The sequence below is a fragment of the Pholis gunnellus genome (genome assembly GCF_910591455.1).
Source record: "Pholis gunnellus genome assembly, chromosome: 19".
NCBI lineage: Eukaryota > Metazoa > Chordata > Actinopteri > Perciformes > Pholidae > Pholis > Pholis gunnellus.
The window spans coordinates 1,752,395-1,777,198 of NC_136546.1; positions in this window are offsets into that span (position 1 = coordinate 1,752,395).

Consider the following 24,804-nt stretch of genomic DNA (forward strand, 5'->3'; position numbering starts at 1 on the left):
GCTAATACTCAATCTGTTTTTTTTCTCCTCTCGTCTTTATAGGCGCCACAAACAAAAAAGGACACATTTGACACAAACAAATATAATTCAAGGTACTTGAAGTTTCTCTTGTACACACATTGTTATGCAGAACACAGTGATACTTTTGTGTGCGTTTGAAGCAGCTCATTTTTTTCAAGTCTCACCAGTCAGTCAGATCAATGGTACGTCTATTATTCACAGAATGCGTGGTGTCATATTAAGATGTTTTTGTTCTGACGTGGAAAAACTTTGCAACAAGAAGAGGTAACTGTGATTGGAAGCATTACCCTAGAAGACTGTGAACTTTCTAAGACCCTGATGAGTTAGTATTTCTTCTTGCAGCCCAGCTGTCTGCCTTCAGGGGGATTGGAAAAGGAGTAAAAAGATAGAATGAACATGGGAAATGGTATGGATTATATTCCTGGAATGGGCACTTGTGTGCCCCAACATTTCTTGTAATGAATACGCATGTCAATTATGTTGTATGTGTGCACTCACCATACCTGTATTAACCTGTTAGTGCTTATTATGTATATATATATATATATATATATATATATATATATATATATATATATATATATATATATAATAAACACACTATGCTAAGAATGAACTAAATTCTAAAAGATTAGAATGTTATCTGGCCCTATAACCAATTATGAATTGTCAGAATGTCTGAGATAGACAGAAAAGACAGATTCTAACCAAGTACAGGCTCAGTGACCACAAACTGAATGGAAATCAGAAAAGGAAGACACAAAAATGCATGGCAACCAACAGTGGACACTGCTCGTCAGGTGAGGTTTAGACAGAGATGCCCTCCTCCTGAAATATAAAACATTCAAATCTGTAATCCCAGATTCCTAAGAGGTCTTAAAATTAAAAAAAATACTCCTCAGCGAAGGAGACAAGGCGGATCTTACGCCCAATAAGTACCAACATGCCACAACCTGAGGGACAGGGAATGATCTCCAAACAATAAACAGAACGATTATCAAGTATGACTCAGTTCCCTTCGTTCTTACCAGAGAGCCGTTCAAAAGATTTGGGTCGTTCGCAAACATCACATCACTAGTTTGCAGGGATACATCAGTGCATATCCCTGAATCCGAATATCACACGTCCTGCTTTGTTGCCTCTGCAACTTGGAGTTAGCATCTTTTCCTGAGCAGTGCCACATTTCTGCTCCAGGAATGCTTTCCCAAAGGTGGAGAACAGTGTGACCAATGGCCATGTTCCTACACAGCACAAGGCCTTTAATGTAGTAATGAAGCACTTGTCTTTGATGGTGATGTAGTCCTCGGTGCAATTTTCCCCTCCAAATGTGCAATTACCAAATAACAGTCAGCACACAGTCAACCTTGGGTGTGTCTGTGCTCTTCTTGCCTCCAGATGCTCTTTTCTTTAACTGAACCTTTATTTGGGTGACTGTGATAGCCGCACATTCCCTCATTTGTTTTCTTTAGATGGTGGCAGTGATTTCTTGAGCTCCACCTCCTTCATCACTATGGCATCCTATTTTTCATCCATCTATCCATGCTCTGGTCTGTAGCTTCATCCGTTCACCCACCCATTGTACTAAACTCGTCCATTCAAGTACAAACCAGTGTGGAACATTATCTGCCTAGCTCAACGCTGCCAGTGTCCTCCCCTTATCTCCCCTTGCTCCCACTACCAAAGACCTTGAACACCCAGCCCTCTCTCCTGGGTCCATGTAGGCCATCTGCGCTCCAGACAGGATGGGAAATGCAATGGTGAGTTGCTGCCGGAGCGACACAGATCAATGCGAGGGTGTGGATGAGTGAGTAAAATGAGCATCGATTACGAGTAGGTGGCACACTGCCAAGACTGCATAACACACACTGTGTGAGTGCCTCGGGGGGGGGGGGGAATACTAGAATGTTTTTGATTTCTGTATGCATCTATGTGTGAGACCACCTGGTTAGTAACATGGAATCAATTGAGTGCATACAAAACAATCCGTAAGAAATATTATTCCGTGGAAGGAAATATGTGAGTAGCACTTAAAACACTGATGCCATTTTTTCAATAAGTGTATTCATAACCTGACGATACATCCTGTGTCCTCCTCTACTTTGCCATATTTCATTATTTCTCCCCCACCCCTTCTGTTGATCCATCACTGCCACTAAAAGATTTTGAAACACAAGCAAGGCAGATTACCTCCAAACTGTGTGGAAGATCAGATCCTCAGCAGCTGTTTAATAGCAACAACTTAAGCTTGAATATGAAAACACTCTATTCACTGACATTAGCATGGAAAAAGAGCACTAAAAGCACTAAAAGCAAGTAAAAAATGTCACATCTATAAAGAACTAGTCGAGCCAGACGCAAAGCAATATACTGTACATAGGAAACATTCAGTTAAACTAACTTGTGAAAATACAATGTGTTGTATGCATATTACTTTATGTCAAATTCCCCTTTATTTATTAACTCAACGGTGTCACAAGATCAGTTGTCCCTTTTTTGTGTGTTCTCTAAGCTGTAATCTTTTTTGTTTGATTTTGTTTAATGAAAGAGATATCCAGTCATTTTAAGATACTGTTTGATGGATAGACCCCAGCGGCTTGTACCGAGAGACGGACAATTTAACATCTGATGTACAGCAGCGATGAGTGCCACAACTGTACCATTAATGGGATGGAGGGCGCATTGATAAATAGGCTCCAGCAGTTTTAAAGACACTGCAGGCATATCAATTACGGCTGTCATTACCCGCAGTTAAAATAAAAAGTTGATTTCGCCAACCACTTATTGACTATGAAGGGAGCATTGAAGGCAATGTGAAACCAAAACATTACGCTTATTTGACTATTTGTAAGTCCTTTATCCTTCTGTCATATGTGTCCTGTTTATGAAGACAGTAAGGAATATACACATTGTTAACCTAGTGCAGCAAAAGCATTAAGATGCAGACTTCGACTAGGAGAATGGGTATATTACACATTGAAGTTTTGGAAACAGTAAATATCTATGACTTAATAAGTAACAATAAAGGTTTTGACAAAACAACAACTCTGATTCATTAAGGGGCCTTGTCCACCAAAGGGTTTCTTCCCAGCTGAAAATGCCATGCTCTCCTCTGAAAAACGCTCTTTGTTTGCTTCTGGTTGCTATGATGCAGAATATCAGCACTTACTCTCGATGAAGCACGTAGAGAGAGGACGGACCTGCAGGTCAATGTAGCTAATGAGATTTTGTGAGCGAGGAAACATCTCCACGAGTACCCTTCTTTTTTTCATATTTAGATCAACCTTATTATAGCACATGGGGAAATGCGTTTGGTCCAGTGCTCCAGACATGAGGACATTAAGTCCATTGTAAAAAACAATAACATAATATACACAATAAGACTGCAACATACTCATAATAAAACATTTGATCACATCTTTGTGGAAGACCATTTTTCCTGCCCTTCCTCCACTGTGATTGGACTCCTGGGTATAAAGTGACAGTGACGAGCTCACAGTTTTAAAGAAAGTTTCAGCGAATTGAAAAAATGCCAAATGTGCAGCGCTCAGCACAGAATAGACGCTCAGCGCCTCGTCAAGCTGCTGGCGTTTGTATCATAGTGTAAATACGCAGTAATCCCATTTCAAATATTTAAATAAATTCGCTGATCGGGAGAAAAACTCTGGCAAATGAGCAAACAGCCACCTACTGTCATAGATTCTAATTCAAATATTGCTGAATTCTGATGGTGTTGATAAAGTATGTGAAATCAACGGGGCGACGCCCACTTGAATATTCTGAGAAGAACACAGACAAAACACGCCAGACAGAAACAACTTTATATGATAACTAAAACTTTCCATCTTTAGCAGAAAATGATATATTCATGTGCATGCCACTCCATCACTGATAGTGAGAAACTAGCAACTCTTAGCATGTATTTGATAGATAACCACGAATTTCACTTTTCATTAACCTTAAACTTTAGACTAAGTCCAGGTGTGATTGTCCAACACCAACATACTGTTTGGCAAGTGATTTACTGTATATGGACTATCAAACACTTAGTTAACATTGAGCAGCAAAGATTACGGAATAAATCATTAAGATGTCTGACGTACAGTACTCCCAGAGCAACAGCGTCTAATGAGTGAGTGTGACGTGACATGATTTGAATACTGAAGAGAAAATGAAATCCCTGTTAATGACTGCCTCACTTGAATATCCATACTGTAACAGAACGCTGTGGAAGCATTATCTTAACCAATCTAAGTGTCTGTGTGTATGAATTGAATGCACATTCAGATGACTCAAAGTTACTCTCACTAATAATCAGAGAAAGACTGCGCTCATGGCCTTCTAAATGGCTCAGAGAAGCCCTGCCCAGACAAGAATAACACATAATAACTGAAGACAATTATGAGTCCCCAACATTGATTGGATGGTGAATCATTTTTCTCGTTTTCATGTTGAAAGAATTGTAGCTTAATTTAAATGCTAATTTGGGATATTTTGTGCAGCAACGTGACAGCAGACTTTTTTCAGTAAACTAATTATTCAAATGAGATGCAGTCCTCTTCCAGCTTTGAGCCACTGGAGAAAAGGTGGGTCAGTTTGACTTCACAGTCATTACACAGAGGTCCTAGAATCCTGGAGGAAGGACGTTTGTAGACTGGTTCCTCAGCCAAAGAGTCTTTTTTTCCTAAATAAAAAAGAGAACTTTAAATGAGAGATTTCCTCAAAATTGGATAGAATATGTTCCTACGTACAAAATAACTATAAATGCTTTGAAAATGCAATACAACAATGGTAAAATAATAGTAACCGGACTACTTTGACTCTTGAGAATTATCCTCCATTTGCCCTTTTTGGGGTTTTATTATTCTGATCAGTCACGCTGTGTGTCAGTGCGACTGTCGTGAACCATTCTGAGCACATCAACCATGGAGCATGAATACTTTATAAAGGCGATAAAGCATGCGTTTATGGCCGCTGCAATTATGGTGAGTCATTCCCCTGCAGTCTCTCCCTTAAATTTCTTATAATTATCACCATGTCGACAAATTTGTGCTTTATAATATATGAAGAGTGATCATCAGCTGTGGTGTTTTTACTGAATTTTTAAATGTTGCAGAGCGTAGTGACATGTGGAGGGAAAAAGAGAGGGAAAACTGGTCAGATGTTTGTGAGCAGCATGTGGATCACAGCGAGTGAAGGAGGCGTCTGCGCTATGGCTGACAGCAAACACACATGTTAGACAGACGATTTAGGAATATATTGATGCAGACACACGCACACTTATGTTTGAGGTAGAAATTTCTCAGGTTGAATGCTTTTTAGAGACAGAAAATGCATTTTCATCGGATATTTAAAATTCCTTATATTAATATATAAATGTCAGTTATCATCTTTTTAATGCCCACTACTTTGTTGGTTTCTCAAGGAAGTGTAAATATAAACTAAAGAAGCAGGTCTTAAAAAAAAGTGTTTGATTGTTGAATGCATTGATTGATTAAGTAGAGCTTTTATCCAATCAGATTTCACCTCTGTGTCTCTAGGTAAGAAGAGAGGCCCGAGGCCCGCTTGGTAGACTTTGCAGTTTAAGTAAATGGGGACTATATTGTTGATTGTCATCGTCTTCAACCAATCAGATTTTTAGTTTGACATGTTGGGCGTATTATTTGACATGTCAGAGCTTCTCGGTGGCCTACAAGTACGTCAGCATTAACATGCAGCTCAGAAATAACGTGCGGTGTGATTGGTCAGTGGGCTAGCGTCACTGTTGTGAAGCTGAAGCGAGCTAGCAGAAGTTAGTATTAGTAGTAAGAGTTCAAGTTGAAAGATATGTAAGAAGTTATGACATTTTTAGCGTTTTGCTTGTGTGGCGAGAAGAAGGTGGTTTGTGGTTTAAAGTTTACGTGGCCATTAACCAATAGTCAGAGCCAACAACGCCAACTTAGGAATTTCACCTAAAGATTAAGTTTTGTCCACAGTATCAAGGATTCAGAGGACACTCAGGTTCATTATACAGATTAGATAAGATAAAATAAGATAATTGTTGGGGAAAATCTAAATGACTAATGATAAGGTGTGCTTTAAAAGCTTGGTGTCCTTATGTGTCCTTGTTGTGTGAACTGCCTCACCACAGTTGTTTAGTCTATGCGAAAGAACACTCAGCAGCATGTCCTGGATTGAAATGATAATAAGGACTGTGGGAGCGTTAAGATGGGTACAGGGCTATGTTATGAGAACTTAGCCTCCTGACTATGAGAATGTGACCTTTGTGCCAGAACAAATGCTCAGGTAAAGTTGCAGCCATCTACTTGGACTACATGGCGTGTACGCCATTTTGTGTGTGTGTTATGCTTTCGTGACGTATTGCCTGTGACACTGATGTTTACTTGGTATAAATATCCGAGGCTCAGAGTCAGACCTCTGAGCAGCCTTGATCCACGTATACTGTATGTGAATCAACTCTGTCTCCTTCTTGCAAGAATAAATGGCCAATTGATTAATGATTTTCCATCGGTCTTGCGTGAATTTTTCTAACAATAATCCTTTATTAGTCCCACAGTGGGGACATTTACAGGATCACAGCAGCAAAGTGGAGAGTGCTCACAAGATACATGGTAAAAAAGAAACAAAAGCAGCAAGTATTATAAATAATTGATATTCTTTACTGTTTATTACTTAAGTGAAAAAGTACAAAAATCTACAATAACTGAATATCAAAAATAGTATATATAGACAGAGTATTTTTATTGCACAGTGCAATTATTATTGCACCAATTTTAGTGTTGTGTGGTCTACTGGGAGCAGAGCTGGTTGTGCAGCCTGTCAGCAGCAGGAAGGAAGGACCTCTCCTTCACACACCGGGGGTGAATCAACCGGCGGCTGAAGGAGCTGCCAGGGCGTCCCGCATGGGGTGGGAGGTGTTGTTCATCAGGGATGATAGTTTAGCCATCATCCTCCTGTCTCCCACCACCTCCACCGTATCCAATGGACACCCCAGCACACTGCTGGCCTTCTTGATGAGTTTGTTGAGTCTGTTCCTGTCAGCTGTCGAGATGCCGCCGCCCCAGCAGACCACTCCATAAAAGATGGCTGATGCCACCACAGAGTCAAAGAAGGTCCTCAGGAGTGCTCCCTGCACTCCAAAAGACCTCAGTCTCCTCAGCAGATGTGTGTGATCAGTCCAGTCCAGTTTATTGTTCAAGTGAACACCCAGGTACTTATAAGATGTCACAATCTCAATGTCCATTCCCTGGATGTTCACTGGTACCGGAGGAGAGTGTCTACCCCGGTGGAAGTCCACCACCAGTTCTTTGGTTTTACCAGAGTTGATCTGGAGGCGGTTCCGCTGGCACCACCCTATGAAGTCCTGGTTGAGTTCCCTGTATTCCCTGTCATCATCGGCGGAAATGAGGCCGATGATCGCAGAGTCAGAGAACTTTTGCAGGTGGCAGTTAGGAGAGTTGTGTGTGAAGTCTCACACTCACGTATCCGCACATACTGTGGACGGTTGGTGAGGTTGTCCAATATCCATGTAGTGAGGTGGTGGTCCACCCCGGTCTGCTTCAACTTGTCCCTCAGAAGCAGAGGCTGAATGGTGTTTAAGGCACTGGAGAAATAAAAAAAACATGACTCCCAGTGCTTCCAGCCTTTTCCAGGTGAGAAAGGCATCTGTGTAGCAGGTAGATGAGAGCGTCATCCACCCTGATGCCATATTGGTGGGCGAACTGGAGTGGGTCCAAAGATGAGCTCACCAGGGGGCGGAGATGCCCAAGGACCAGCCTCTCTAGCGTCTTCATCAGGTGAGATGTCAACGCTACCGGCCTGAAGCTGTTGAAGTCCTTGGGTCGCGGGGTCTTTGGGACTGGTACCACGCAGGAAGTTTTCCACAGCTGTGGTACTCTCCCCAGCTTCAAGCTCAAGTTGAAGACGTGCTCCATTATCCCGCACAGCTGGTCTGCACTGGACCTGAGGAGCCTTGAGCTGATGCCGTCTGGACCCGTGGCCTTTCTCAGTTCTTTTCTCACCTGGTAGGTTGTGAAGGACAAGTTGGTGGGCGTGGGTGATGTGCCGTAGGTTGTTGTAGGGGGCTGGGGAGCTGGTCATGGAGTGTAGTGTATGAGGAGTGTGGGGGAGACGGATTGGGTTTCGGATTTACATTGCACTGCACCTTTTAATACCGGCTCAAACCACAGATTATCTTGAAGGGTACATGTGGCAGTGAATGATTTACTGAGACCAAGGATTACCCCAAGATTAAGACATTTATTACAACAATCAACAATTTAATATGTTAAAAACAATAAAAAGGTACATCTAATATACTTGGTGAATCAGTTTATAATAAAAGAGGGTAACTAAAAACTACCAACACAAAGCCGGAGACGTGGTTCCACTACAAAACAATTAATCTATATTATTACAAAACAGTGGTTCACAGATAATTTTCAACACAAACTACTAATAAAAGAGCCTTATACATTTATTTATAAGAGGTGTAGGGCTGCGGCTTACCAGTGGCGAGGTGGACCAGTGCAGGTGAGGTTCCCAAAAGAGGAGGCAGCCCGATCACACGTGTACACAACACTCGCACACAATCACAAGTGAGGGTTCCAAACCAGGGCCCTGTTCCTCCTACCTGGCTAACTGAGTTAGCCGGATAATTTTCAGGATAAGATTACATAAGTGAGGCTTTTCGGTTCCTCGAAGCAAATTTGGCAAAATCACCATAGCAACACATCCATAAGCTTGGACCTGCTCCAGCGCAGGCTAACTTCAGTGAGCTGGATAAGCTGCCACTCCCCCGGAGAACAGTGTCAGCTCCCTTCCTCAGAGATCCATCGATGAGGAAGCGATATTAGTTAGATTAGCGTTTTATAGGGAGAGATTTATTCGAGATCGCCAAGATTCGTTATCACGTCATGATGACTTCCTGTACGAGCGCTATTGATTCTGCCAACAAGGAATCATTTATTTACAAGACGTTCTCGAGCCGTACATTGAACACCACACGCCACAGCCGAGCATTGACTGTCTCACAGACTGGATGCAGCCTCGCGCTTTTTTGCGAGTGGTTCATGTTTGTACAGTGTCGGCGATGTGGAGAACATCAGGAAAGCCGCTGCATGCCGTGCTGTTCCTAAAGTTTATTTGGCGCTTAAGAAGCTTATGGATGTGTTGATTACATCACCATGGCACATGTTGTATTGACTCACCATTCTGAATAATGTTTTTGTGCTTAGTTTTTACTTACTCCCGTGTCTTGATGGCTGGGTTGCAACTACATGATGGTTTAAAGCACTCATAAATATATGACATATATGTCACATATGATTATTAGTACACCATAGCATATCATTACTGTAGAAAATGATTAAGGTGGACTCATAATAAGAATAGAGAGAATCACACAATTTCTTTTCACTGCTTCAATTGATTGAATTTCTGATTATGAATAATATATACATACTGATCCGCCCATACACAGATTCGCACACGCATATTCAAACTCCTAGTTTTATATGGTAAACTACACATACATGTATATACACATATATATAGTACATGATACATAAGCGCATGCAGTACATATATCCTCATAAGTATCTATAAATTGGTATCAATTAGATACTCTTGTTTTTATCTACTTATTCTGAAAGAGTTGAGATAATAATTTTCGCTATAGATCTCATTCGATGATGCGTTCCATTAAGCCTACTGCCAGCAGGCACATTTAAAGAAATATAATCTGATTGATTGGGGTGATGAGGCACTTAAAATTAGCCTATACATTTTCCCAATACTTACGCTTTTAACTTGTCTGCGATATGTCGCCATGCTTCTCGTCTAGCCCTCGCAGCGTTAGATTTCGTCATGATTATGGTCTTGAATTCCTCGTATGTGTTCATGATCATCTCCTGCTCGTCAGCGGAGTAAAAAGAGGCTCTTTCTTTGAGTTGATTTGCCGTTGTACTGTTAGAAAATCATGGTTTCGGTGATCGCCCCTTTTGAAGTAGGACGGGTACGCGCAATTATCCTGGTTACTGCAGTCTGGTTCAAATTAACGAGATTATTTGAGCGCGGATCAGCCTTTGAGGAACCGAGATAGCCTGACATCAATCATCGGGTTAATTTAAGCTGGATAATAGGACATTTGATCGACTTAGTTGAACCACGTACGAGGAACGGGGCCCTGGGGTACACCAAACCACACAGCACACGAAGGGAGACACCAACCCCACCACCTTGGCTTAGCAGGTCCTACAGGGACAAGGAACACAATTACAAAAGGCTCTGGTTCTCAGAATGGAAAATCAATAAAAGAAAGAATAAGAAAAGACAAAACAACCAAAATAACTCGGGTTAACTCATCAGTAAGGGGGATGATCAGCTAACTAATGTAAATAAATCAAATGCCAGAGTGGGTCTTAACATCCCCTGTCAGAATGCACAGTAAAATGGCTCAAGCTAAAAATAGTTTTTTCTCTATTTAAACAAGGGTGATACTGACTTAAAACAGCACGAAGCCGGGGCGCAGTGCTGATAAGAGCAGTGTCAGACCCTGTAGGCGACGCAGCGCAGCAGGGTAGATGACACCCGGTAGGCCAAAGCAGTTAGTCAAAACAGCGGTAAGCAACGCCGGTAGGTAAAACAGCCGTAGGCAAAACTGAATCGTTCTTTAAATGTGAGCAGGGTTAGCTGTAGCCACTTTCTGGCAATGTTCCGCTCGAACCCAGCCAAAAGTCCCCTGTGATACAGGATGACATCAAATTAATATAATAATTAACACCAAAGTATATAAACTAGCAAAATAAAATCACCTCCCATTCAGGCAATATTCGTCTGCTCCAGAAAGGGGGGAGGGCATGTAACGCTGCTACCGGCGGCAATATAAGCAAGACTACTAACAGGACACCATAATACAATAAAACCAGGACCTAATTGAGACTTACCGACACAGATCCGCAGGTGAGTCACCTGTGCAGGATGAGGGGAGCCCAAGAGATCGTCTGCAACAGCGACGGACGTCCGGCAGACCGGAAGCGGGACACACGTTTGACGCCAGGGGGGAACGAAGGGAATCCCCATCGCATTTATATGATGCCCGCCCACCGTGATTGGCTAGTGATGACCTTGTAATTAAAGGGATAACACCGAGGCCCAGCGAGTGATAAAAGCTCCCTTCTGCAACACTTGGTGTAGATACTTTTTTTTTTTTTAACCTAGCTTTGTTTTTTAAAAACTCAATGGCTGAAGGAGGAGAAACAGATTTGGTGGCGGAGTTACTGGCAACACCTTTCTGGAGAAGGACAGTTCAGGAAAAAATGGACATCGTATCAAAGGGTCGGCCAACCCCACAGCTAGCAGCCCTGACCCAGCCAGGAAAGTAATTTGTACGAACAGTATTCCTGGCTGACAGCGTCGGAGAAGCGTTGCACATTTTATGGCTGGGAATGCGTTTCATTTGCAACTGAGCGTCTTGGTGTTTGGAGCTACGCTACGCTAACCTGAGGTGACTAACCAAGGCAGCAACACGACACCATAGCGCGACAGGACACTTACAAGCTACGGTGCTTTTGAAAACTTTTGCTGAGACCCGAGTGGATCTACAACTCAACACGTTCACAGGAGGACCTCTGGCTGGAACTGAACTGCACCGATGTTCTGTACAACCGCGGCATTGAACCTCATTGTAATAAAAGAAAGGAGGATGGACTTTGTCTTTAAGTGAACAGCAGCTTTGGTAAGTGAACTGCTTTTGTTTTACATCTGCAGTAGCGTTACTACTGTGTTCATGTGTCTATGGTGTCGTTTTTATGATATGGTTAATATTGTTCCCTCTGATGTGAATCATATTTGAATGGCTCGTGCTCTCCACTGTGGAATACGTGTTTTAGCGCTGCAGTGTTGTTGGATTTATGTGTCATGCTTTGTTGTCATATAAATATCTGTGACTGGTTCTTGTGAGTTTGTTCTTGTCATTGTGTTAATTACATTGATTTTGACTATATGCATTATCCGTTATTGACATAGCATCCCCTCATGTTCTGGGTTACGGTCAGACATTTGATTTTCTGTTTGGGGTTTTGTTTTCTTTGATAAAGCAAGAATTATGTTCTGGATAAATGGGGATTGTGTGGCGATTGCTTTAGCCCTGTTTGAATCAGTAGGGAACAGCTGAACACTGCAGGGAGAGTTTGTAGTTTGAATGCTGCTGTTGTTTTCCTGCTAAGCTTGTTTAGCGCGCCTCCCAGAACACACGTGCCTCACCAGGGTAGAATGTTTTGTTTCTGGGGTCAAACTGTCTCTTACGTGGTGGGTTGCCAGTTTGAGCGAAGTCCACCGAAAACATTATATTTCCCACAATTTAAGCTTCTGCATTTTCCAAATGCACTTATTCAAACGTTTTGTTCGGTTCGTATGCCTCACACCGAACGGTTCAAAACCAATACGTGTATTGTTACACCCCTAATATCCGTAGCTGTGGTGTCATAATGAGGTTATTAGGAGGTGGTTCAACTGTAGTAGGACAGCACTGAAGGCCCAGGTATAACATAAATACCTAACACCCTAAAAATAATTCACAAACATTCTGTCATCATTATGAGGTTATTTACAAGGTGTTTGCACTATATACAGGTTCTGAGATCAGTTGCCTTAGTATCATCAAAACTGTAGAAAAATACAAATCAAAGGTATTTTCTGTGGTTCACCAAGAGAACAATGGTGAGCAGAGAACATTTGCTTTATGAAAGTCTCATTATAAATGTTGCCGCTTAGAAAACACATAAAATATGAAACAGCGGACACTAATGTCATTTGTTAAATAGGCTTAGTACAGGAGATTAGATGAGTCTGAATTCCACTTCTACACATAATAGATAGGGTTTAATCAGACTACATCACATACCTTTATTTACAATTACAATTCACTGCTGGAGCTTTTTTATCCATCAGATATATTCAAGGTTACCTTTCACTAATGCATACTAAAAATGACATATTATGACGCTAACATTGAGTCCTGTTGACAAGATACTGGAGGTGAGCACAGCCTGACCCCATCCTCTATTATCAGCTTTTCTATATTATGGAGAGGTCATTAAGCTCTCATGGCTGTACCATTGGTGCTCTCTCTGGTTAATAAGGTACACCAGACAGAAGGAATGCCTTTGTGAAAAACAAACCAACTAATACGCAATACAAGTTAATAAAGAACGAATCAATTTAATGTGAATAAAATGATGATGTGCTTTCTGTGCTGCATATACTGTAAGGCAGTGATAATAACATATTGTGGGCACATAAGAAGTGCATATCGGTATTAATGAAACTGAAGGAGTCTTGGCTGATCAAAGAGGAAGCGAGAGCTTCTTGAATGGAAACAGAAAACAGTGCACTGAGAGGATGTTTTCCTGGGTGACCTTGTTCTGAGAAACCTGTTGAAAGCATCCCTGTGAAGAAAACAACAATTACTGTCATGGGTGGGCGATGAGAGGCTAGGCACCTAGAAGAAAAAAAATGCAAATAGAGGACAAAAAGTCCTCATTATCATGCCAAGTTTGCTTTTAAGAGAAAGTGCTTTGTGACGCTAAGCATAAGCAACCGGGTTTACCCAGCATACCAAGATGGTCACACTTGGTTAAGTTGACGCCTGTTTTCAGACGTGGAATCTGTTACACTGATGGCTTCACATGACAGACGCATTATGGATAGAGTTGCAATGCTCATATGATATTTGGCATTTTGATAGAATAGCAGCGTTGGAAAGAAAAGTATTCTCTGTTTTTTCACAAGCTGTATCAGGGACTGATATTAAAACTTAAGGCCTTATTTTGTGACCATTGTGAGCGTGAGGGATGGTTGCTCTCATTAACATTCATTAGAGGTTTATTATAGTGGATTCACTAATACATTTTACATCAATTTCACCATTTATTAGATAGAAAACATCATTTATACAGTCTAGTGACTAAGCATAGTTAAACATGACTCAATAGGTTTTGCCTGATTGCTCACATGCTGTATGTTAAAGGTTTTGCTGGGTATACGTATACCAGCACATTCTTACTACCAACTGGTCAAATACCGCCGCTTGGTCAGTGGCCTTTAGCTTCAAACTATGACCCTCTAGGGTCCCCTCTAGCGTCAGTCATGGACGTATCAGGGACGGCGTGTCAGTTTCCACTCAGTACATGTATAGTGTCTTTTCAAAATAAACTTCTGTTTTCACAGGAAGTTGGGAAACAAAACTACTTAGTTAGGTTTACCGTGGATTGATGTTAACATGACTGAGTAAAGACTACTGAGTGACTAACATTTTATGTGGGTTACATCACTGACGACTGACATGACAAGATGTTGACTTTCCTTTGGGTTTTGCACGGGACACTAACGGAGGTTTCCTGGATGAAAGTCCTGTGTCTCTTGTGGACTATCTCGCTATTTATACTACGTCAGTTTCTCTCACTTCTAATAATGATGCTGGTGGGTTTACATTGGAGTTACTTGAAAGCCATGGTGCATCGATATCAGATGGCGAGGGGCACTGACCAAGAATCAATATCTGACGAGTTGAGAGTCAGACCGGGTCCTACATGCATATGCTTACAAAAACAAATGCAAACACAGTTTTATAGACGGATCTCACACAACAGCAATATCCTTGACAACCGAGAGCTCATTGTTGTGGTTAGACTATTCTGTCCTTAAGAATTAAATGTAAAATGTATCACTGTGGTATTTATCCACACAGCCTCACACACATATATTCAGAAAACAGCAAAAAAGAGAAGAAAAGCAAATCAAAATCTTGCACAGCACGACAGCTTTTAATCTCCATCTATGTTTGTAATTCATGTCATCACGTGTGTTGACAAACTGAAATCAAAAAATCACTTGTCATACAATTATTTTTCTTTACTCAGAAGGGCAGTTACTAACTGACAACTAATACTAAGTCTACTCCCCCTTCTATGTTTAATGCGAGATGAACACAACACTGAGTACAAAGGAGCTGCCAATGACACAGCAGGTGTTGAAATAGCATAAGCAATAAGCATTGTCTAGTGGTAATTAGCACCAACGTTAGCAAGTGAGTCAAGCTAGCTTCCAATTTCTGAGGGGAAGTGTGACGAAATTTAGTAAAATTGGTGTCCCGACTGTGAAAAAGTCCTGAAAAGACCTCTGTTTATTCAAAAACCTGAACCTGTCATGTAAACTTGTCGGCATACTTGTGCTTTCAAGTGCATAGGTCCTTTAGAGTCAGACCTCTGGTTTGGGGAATTTTCAACGGGGCTCTTTTGGGCCTAGACTTAAAAAAATATGGGAAGATTGAGGTCAATTTGAGTGCCAAAAAAGAAACAAAACATTTACCTGAGCAGAGGAGTAAGGAGTGTGTTTCATAGACCAGGGGATGTAATGTCACTGACAGCATCAGGTGAGGTGCACTCACAGATCGCTTGTTCCCATGTGGGAGGATTATGAGTGGAAGGTACAGCCCATTGCTTTCTAATAACATCCTCTAATCTCTTGCCAGCTGCCCTTGAGGCTGTCCACTCAAAAAACATTGCAACTTTTCACTTTCAATGAAGTGCCTCCCTCTCGCGCCTGTCTCACCCTTTGTTGGGAAAGGGAGGGGAGGGGACTGGAGCCTACCTCTCTCCGTCAAAGAGATTGGACAGGGTTGGCCCTCTAGTTGGCTGTAGGGAGAGTCATTTTTATCCCCTACCCTGTCAGCTTGAATTAACTGTACAACCCCAGCCGAACCTCCACCCATTACTGTCTGCATGCTTTTCTATTTCCTCCCAAGGTTCTTTCAGCTCCTACTCTTCCTTCAGTACAATACAACCACTCCTTTTCACACAGCGCAGCCTTTGAAAGCGCCATCATGAAATGTTGAAATCTGCTGTCCTTTTGTGTCAGGTGTTGTAATGCTGGGACAGGCGGGTACATCCACCGACCAACCTTTCATCCCACCTAATGGCTCAACTCAAACTCTCCCACCTGATGACATGATATCCCAGAGGCCTTTGCTTTCAAATCCCTCCTCTCGGGGGTTACTTTGTGATTTCAATTCTGAATACTTTTATCCCCTATTACGTTGATCCTGCCATCAGAAGTTTCGCCCACTCACTTTAAAACTTTGTTGTCATTTGTATTCATCACATTTTCAATTTCTCCCACTCCCTCTCGCCATGATGCCGCATAATGGGTTTTGTGGGTATAAGGTGTCATTGGGTTTCTTTTTCCAATTAGCATGGAATCATTTCTCCAGCACTAATCTCCAGCCCCACGTATAGCCACTGCCTCCTCCCCAAACACCCACACCGCCCATCTTTGATTTAACGCTTGGTATGAGTCCTGGAGAGTTGGAGGTGCAGCCGTATTGGAGAATCCCCGTGGCCCACAATGTGTTCACCTCCTGATTACTCGCCCTCCCAGGTTTAGTGCTGGTTTATGGAGCATGATATGAAATAAACCCTTTTCGGTCTCCCAACAAAGATTGTTGGCGTGACTCGCACTCAACTCAGGGAGCTCCACGTTCAAGGATGAAGGGTTCTGGAGATGCATTTAGGGCAAGGTAGAGAAAGCGGGAGATGACAGGAATGTTAATTTATGAACACATCTGTGAAGAGAGCCATAGGAACAGACAAGGCTGCCGCCGCCGCTCCGTGAAGCAGAGGCATATAGTGCTGATCATCTCCGACCAGTACACACTGGGATTTTCCTGGGTATGGAGAGGGAGCAAAGAGAGCTTTTGTGCTCAGCAGCGTTCAGTCATCTTCTCAAACCACTGCCTCAGATGAACAAACCCTCTGTTTGTATGTCATATTTAAACCCTCAAAAATACAACTTGAAATTACATTACAGCCACAAACCCCTTTGTTTCCCCCACTGTATTGGCCCTGATGGTTGATAAACTATAACCCACACTGTGCAATAGAGGCTTTTAGTATGTAAAGAGCACTATGTTTGTTATCCTGGATATCAGAGAGGTAGTGAATATATCAAGTGTGTCTGTTCATGGCAAATATAGGCGTCTTTCAATCCCTAACTTTGACCACAATCTCTTCATTTATGCTTAATAATCAAATCCGTTGGGAGAAAAAACATTCAAAATGCAAATTCTTAAAATATCCAGCAGCCCCCTCCAACACACACACACACACAACTCTATTTATCAGGAACACGTACCTAGCATGATTAGATAGAGGACCAGTAGTGAAAAATCAATTTGGGGTGATTCAACCACTAAAGCAAAAAGGCAAAATGCTTATCGATCCAATATTTATTAACTACCTGTCACAACAGGTAATATAAGCTATACGCCACTCAGTCACATAGCATTAGGGCTGCAACTAACGATTATTTTAATAATCGCTTAATCTGTCGATTATTTGTTTGATTAATCGATGAATCGGATAAAAAAACAAAAAAGCATTAATTTCTAACCCTTTATTCAAAAACAGAACTGACAGTGCAAATTCACAGTGCAAAGAATCTTCAGAAAGTGCACAAACAGGTTGCTCGAACATCCCTGAGCTGTTAAAGTAATACTTTTTTTAAAAAATGGACTAATATCAGGAGTGGGGTTCAGCGGGTTACCCACGCCTCTCGGTGAAGGGTAGACACACGCTGATCCACTCAGTGTGGCGCGCATGCAGCCCCGGACATCTAAGGGCAATGATAATAATCAATTTTTATCGATTCGTTGTTGCAGCCTACATAGTATATGTTAGTATATTCTATTTTTATTTGTAGAAATCAATAATTTGTGATATATATATAATAATAATAATAATAGTACAATAAACATAAGCTATATTTTTAGATTACTTTAAAGAGTAACTCAATTAATGGACTCCTGCAAATTCTGTACTTTAAATAAACTTCATTATTACATTTTCATCACAACATTTCATGATGAACAGTTATGTGATAGTCGGTACAAAAGTAGCTGGATGTTTTTTCATGATTGATTGATGTTCAAATTGTCATTGTCCAAGTGACATCGACTGTAAAAGCAGAAATAAGCAATAATTTCAAGGGGCAGTCAGTTCTGAGTGCCTCAAATTAATTATCACATTTGATTGACCAACCTCACCCCATCAAGGAAAAGATAATCAGCTAGAACTATTGCCCAGATGTAAAAATTTATATCAGGATAATAGTTCTTGCTGAACATTATACCTGGAATTATGACGAGTACAGTACCTGTTCAAAGCATGGCTGTTTTGAACGGGCTGAATGCTTCCGTAATTTCTGCTTGCATTTTTCTCGAGCACTCATCTAAACAACGTAATCCTCTTCTTTGAGCAATAGTGTGAACTTGATCAGATGAATGGTTGTCGAGAAATTTGCTAAAAGAACATCCCGTAGATCTCCACTCTCTTTCTTTATCTGTTCCTGAATGTACTGTAGCCAGCAACGGAGAGCGAGCTGTACCTTAATGTTCCGATGGCCCATCCATTATCACGAACTCCAAATAGTCCCAAAAATGGCCCATTGGACTGGAAGCCCATTTGTCCAGCAGCCCGTTATCCTGAAAACAAACGGCCATTGTTCTGATGGCCCATTGCTTTAAAAATACACACTCTGTACAAAAATCCAAAGCACATGACTAACTATTATGCAGAATGACATAATCAGACCTCTGGTACCTTTGGGAAAACCTGACCAACCACTCTGCCTCTCCTGACCCGTTGCCTTCATGGGTTGATTTAGGCATGAGGAGTGAGATTAGTTAAATTCAGGGTAGGAATAACGGGGTAAAACAACCAGAGGCAGAGTAGTGCACGTCATGCCTTCACCAATGTAGGAAAAATAATGTCCTGACCAGATATAACAGCATGATAATTACCAATATACTTCTGTTCGATGCAAGGAGAATGTTTATTTTCGGAACAATGGGCAAACCGAGGAAAGGCTTTTGGTCCAATGAGACATTTTCTGGACTACTGGGGTTTAGGAATAATGGGCCATCAGAACAATGCTCATACACTACACAGTGTGTACTTAACCCACGACTATAAAATATAGAATATTACCAGTCATAACCTTCAACCACTAATACTTAAGGGAAGGATTTTCATCTCCTGGTTGAAGAAAACAACACTGTGGGGAGGAAATGGGAAATGAATCCCAGCCTGCAGAGGCAAAGCCAAATATTTTGGATTCAAACATGTCTGGCCTTGTACAATTATGTTTAAAAAGCCCATTACTCAGTTAAACATTACAGATTTTGTCTGGGGTACTAATTCCAGTGAAAACAGTTTTATAACTGGGAACGCCCTGTTAGCCTAGAGGTTGGTAACAGCAATGTCCACGGCTTGACTCCCAACCTCTCCCCATTGTTTCCTGTCTATCTCTACTCTGACTGTCAAGTAGAGGTCAAATATATTTAAAAACTGTACAGCTGTAACATCAGAGACTGCATGAATCACTTAACAGTAGCATTAAATACATGTCCACTTTCATTCCCAGCGGCTGGATTGGGAGCAGTCACTTAGCAACTCTTCCTGACCTTGGCTGCCACGTTAGCATGCATAAGCAATCTGCATCCCTCACGCTTTGATGTGCAACCGTCTCCTTCTCCATCCATGCATGAGCAACTTAAAGATTTCCTGCCTGGGTCAATCATATTGAATTGCGAGCTGATCGACTGTGACAATCCGCCCTCTCACGGAGCGAGTTCACAGGACGTTGAGAAAACGTTTCACCCAGGTGCAGTCACCTTGGCCATGAGCAATGAGCTCTGAGGTTGGCTGAGTAATTCCTTCCGCTGGTCTCGGGATAGCACATCAAAGAAATCTGCATGTAGATTAAAGCCAAGAGCTTGCGGAGAGTTTACCATTAGCCGGTTAGCATTCGCTTCCACAACAGCACTCAGGGAACATTTTGAGACTGGGGGGAAAAGGGAACACAGTGAGAGCTCTTCCTTCCATCACTGAAGTAAGCAGAGTCAGCGAGTCATGGGTGAGTCATTATACCACCTGTTCTGAATCTCCATCTCAGCCTTGGAGTATCATATCCACAGCAAAACATCTAAGAACCAAGCAGCATGCACACACCGCTCGACACATGCCTCTGGTTAAGGTGATGATACTCAGCATGTGTTGCTCAAGAGCCTCCTCACCCCCTAGCAGAGAATGCAGAGGAAACCATAGGATTAGTGTGTGAGCGATACGTGAGTGATACGTTGAGCATTTTCAGATCAGAGGCTAATGGCCTACTTCAGAAGTTTAATTCATTTTTACGGGGCCAACTTTTCCAAGTAAGAATGACGACTTAATAATGCAGTCATGCATTAGGTCATTGTTGAATTGTTAATAAAGTTGCAATGATTATCTCCTCCTAGAATTGAGGACACTGTCTCAGTTGATGAGTTGTCAGCAGTTAAGGGACAGATGTGATGAGAGGGATGGAACAAAGAATACAATATCAGTGGCTCACTGAAGCAGTGGAGAGAGAGAGAGAGAGAGAGAGAGAGAGAGAGAGAGAGAGAGAGAGAGAGAGAGAGAGAGAGAGAGAGAGAGATCAGACATATGGAGATCAGACTGAAGACGTAGCCCCTAAATTAGGTTTTTGTAGTGAAATGAGGAGGTATCGTATTAAAAACTACCAGCGGTGAAAGTAGATGGAAGTTCTTGTTGGAACTACTACCATAACCTTCAGCTTCATGCATCCCTGAACACACACATTCAATGTGTTAATGCCTCTATAGTGTAGAAAGATACTAAAAACATTTGACGTCATGTATTGAAAATGCCACAGAATAATTTGTTACAATCTTTTAAAATCATAACTTAACTTAACATAAAATTTGTTTTGTTTTAAATTACAAGTAAATTACAACTAAATTCATCGACAGTAGTTTGTTTGTGTGTTAAGGAAGTGATGCGCAGCAGAGTTACACAGGTCTCAGCTGCTTTTACCTGCTGTAACATCATGAAACAACACAACTTGTTTTTTCTGTCATTTTACATTTGCAAGAGATGACTGGCTGCTAGAAACCCCACAGCACTGGATATCAGAGAGTCAGCGTTAGACAGCAGTAGACAAACTAAACTGTTTTGGTAAGGCATGCTCCTTGGATGGTCCCTTTTCCCGAATCGCGAAGTCGTGTTCCCGACTTCAGTGTGTTCATGAGCTTCAGACAAACCAAGTTGAAAACATAACCTCCTTTGCGGTGGTAACTGTTTACTTGCTGAAATATCAGCGTGACGGGTTGTTGTACGTGGGTTGTGGCAGGGAGCTGCTCTCCCCAATACTGCGTACTGGTACTGAATCTTTTATTGGTAGTACTAGATCGTACCATCCTACTTTCGTCTGAAAAAGTCCAGCTCAGAACAATGCAGTCATGGACATAATGTACAATAATATATATAGAAATAGCCTAAACGCATGTGAGGGGTTTAATTCATATTTCATATTTTCGGCCATTTCTGACATCCGTATCTGATAAAATCCACAATTATAAAATAATTTGAACTACCAAACAAAAATCTGATCTGAGTAATAAATCAGATCTGATGAACACTACAGTCATCAAATATTCAGCTCTGATAAGGTTATGTGTCCAGCTCATTTTGTTTGAAAACATACCTATTCAAGAAGATCGGTGCTTCGATCCCCGGCTCCGCTAGTCCATGTTGATGTGCCCTTGGGCAAGACACTTAACCCCAAATTGTTACCGAGGGCTGTGCCATTGGTGTATGAATCGATGTGAATGCTTAGTTAGTGAATGATGCATAGTGGCACCTTGCATGGTAGCCCCTGCCATCAGTGTATGAATGGGTGAACGATGACATGCAGTTTTAAAGCACTTTGAGTGGTCACAAGACTAGAAAAGAGAAATACAAGTACAGTGCATTTACCATTTAAAAACAAAACGGAAAAAAAGCAGGAGAAAACTTGTCTGTTTGTGTCCATTTCAATATGTATTGTTATTTGCAGTAAATAATATATAGTAGATGTAATCTATGCAGTATAGAACAAATTAATTTAGTCTAATCAATTCAAATTCATGAGAGAAAACACAATTTAACTTTACAATGTAAATTTGGTTGCATGTGAATGAAGTGAAGGAGAGAGAGAGATCAAATGTCCTCACAGCTTCCATCATCGTAATCATCCCTTCTCTGCTTCCAGACCAGAGGCTTCACACATGCCACAACTTGATGACTGGGACTGGATCAAAGTCTGCATTGGGAACCCTGGACAGCTGAACATTAAGCACGTCTGACAAGGTCCAACTCCTAAGACTGGCCCACCATTCAGTTTTGACCAGCTCCATGGCACTGGCTGCACACTCACAATCAGCTGTTGCTATGATTGCTAAGCTACGACTGGACAATTGCTGGACAATCTGCTAATTAGCAAGTGAATTGGCATCAGTGAAACAGACACTCACCTTCTTAGTAAAATGTGCAGATGAACTCATATTAAACATTCTGACAGATGTTCCGATGCAAATGCATGAGTCCGTGAACTTGTAAATGAGCAACATTAACGCTACTGTCATGGGAAAAGCTAGTTGCTGCAATATTTAAATGTTTTAGTCCAGAAACTGATTGGTCTGTCTATCAAGTGATATCTAAAGTGATACTCCAGACACCATTTGGCTGATTCTGAAAGACACTCGAGTGCTATTGGATCTTTGCACCAGCATTGAAACATGACAGATGTTCCTCATGGGGACACTTATTAAAGGTCAGAATTTCAAACTTAAAAGGCCAACAGCCTGGTTTTGATGGAACTTGGTCCAGATAAAACCCAGAGGATCCCTCCATTATTTGCTGTTATTTGAATGTCTTTTTTTTCCCCCAATGATTTAAAATGCAGCGTCAGTGACACCCTAAAAAATCCCACTCAATAAATCGAAAATAATTTCCAAAATGTTCGAGGATGATCTGAAAGTCCAGTCCAGCCCTCTCCACCCCGAGACATGCAGACGAGGCCTCCATGGGGAAACCATCTTCGGTGACGACACCGGTGATGCAGGGTCGGAGTCGCATATGGCTGCGCCTGGATCTGATCTCAGCAATCAGATGGAGCTGGCGAAGCATCACACGCCAGCCTCTGCGCTCAGCGGGAGTGGAGGCACAGTGGGTGAGAGGTGTGCAGATGGTTGATAACAGCTCATATATGCTCACCACATTTCCTCCTGCATGTCTTATCTCTTAAGTTTGCTGATTGCTGAAATTTGAACTATTCACTCGCCCTTATCTATCGTCTTTGATTTTGACTCCAGGGATAACTTCTGTCATGGCGCTCCTTTAGCTGAAGGAGGCCCTTAAAAAGTATTTCTAGCAACATCCCTCATCCTTGAATTTCTTGTTAAATGTTTATCATTCATGCTCCGTTTAGGAGCACAACTGATGTTAGCCTACACTACGTCCACCACACTGTAGGGGGATACAGTGGATGTGAAAGCTATGAACTGGACTTGTCGGATGTAACCTGAAATGAAACATATTTAGCTAATGCTCCTTAGCCTCAGAAATAACACTGGGTTAGGTGCATAGACTGTATATAAGTAGTGGACGTAGTCGTCATGACGTCCTTCATTGGTTTGTGGTCTGCGGTTTTGAAGCCTCGAGTTCTGCGTTTTGTCCGTCACTGTCTTGGATTTTGCCCGTGGCCATCTTGTTTTTTTGCAACCAGTGAATGGAAGTGTCTATGTTTGGACTTTGGAGGAGTAACGCCTTGATAGAGACACCATATACGGCTCTAGTAGCAATCTGTCCATTACAAGGCCCCTAAAGCATACTCTGCTTTATGGTCTGTTTGACTCTAAATGGACCATCATTTACTAAATGAACATCATGCTGTACTGGAGAAGACTTGAAACTAGAGATTGAGACCATAAACTCAGGTTTACGGGAAGATCCGCTCTACCTCCCGAGTCCAATCGCCACCTGGTTAATCACTACTGTAAATAGTAAACTAGCTGGACATTCTAACATTTGCAGCTTAAAGGGTGAGTCTATTTATTTTGTAGGTTTTATTTCACTCTATATGTCAACATTTCCTCCCCAGCCAAGAATAGAAAATACAACTTTTCTGCTTCAGGCATTTACACTCAGGTTCTTTATGACCTAATTGTTATAACTAATTGTGTCCCCTCTCATAAACATCAGTTTATTGAATAATAATTATTCAGCCCTCAGTGCACAATCCTATAGAGGTTTTTATTTGGTGAGTGGTTATATTGACACATGCAATGTACTGTAACAGCAGACCCAGCTCAGTGTGATGCAAATGCAATATTTTAAAGTCATAAAAAAAGGATTTAGTGTACGTCCTCTACCTCGGGCAGCAGTTGTAGTAGAAGCCAGGTTTTTTTCTTTTTTTTGGCAACAGTTGCTTGATTCTGTAGCTCAGCAACAAAAGAGTTCAGACTCACACAAGAGGAATTAACTGAAAATGATGTGCACTCTGTGCTCTCCACTTTGGAAATTATCCGTGTGGGCACTGAGCGTGCTCACTGCATATCTCAGCCCCAATAACACCCAAAATGTAATAGTCAGCCTAAAGTCATTATCAGTTTCTTTCATTGCCAAAATCTATTTACAGCACCCTCCAGCAGTTTAAATTGGAGGATTACTCTTTAGTCCATACAAGTTAGAGAATGCACAGCGTTTCCATCACTGCAAGGCTTTGAAATCAATATGTCAATAAACCTACGTCTTTCTATTCCATTACCCTCCTGCTGGTTACATACCACATACCAGGGGATCACATGCACACACACACTCAGATTGTTCCTCTTTTTTTTGTTTCTCCAAT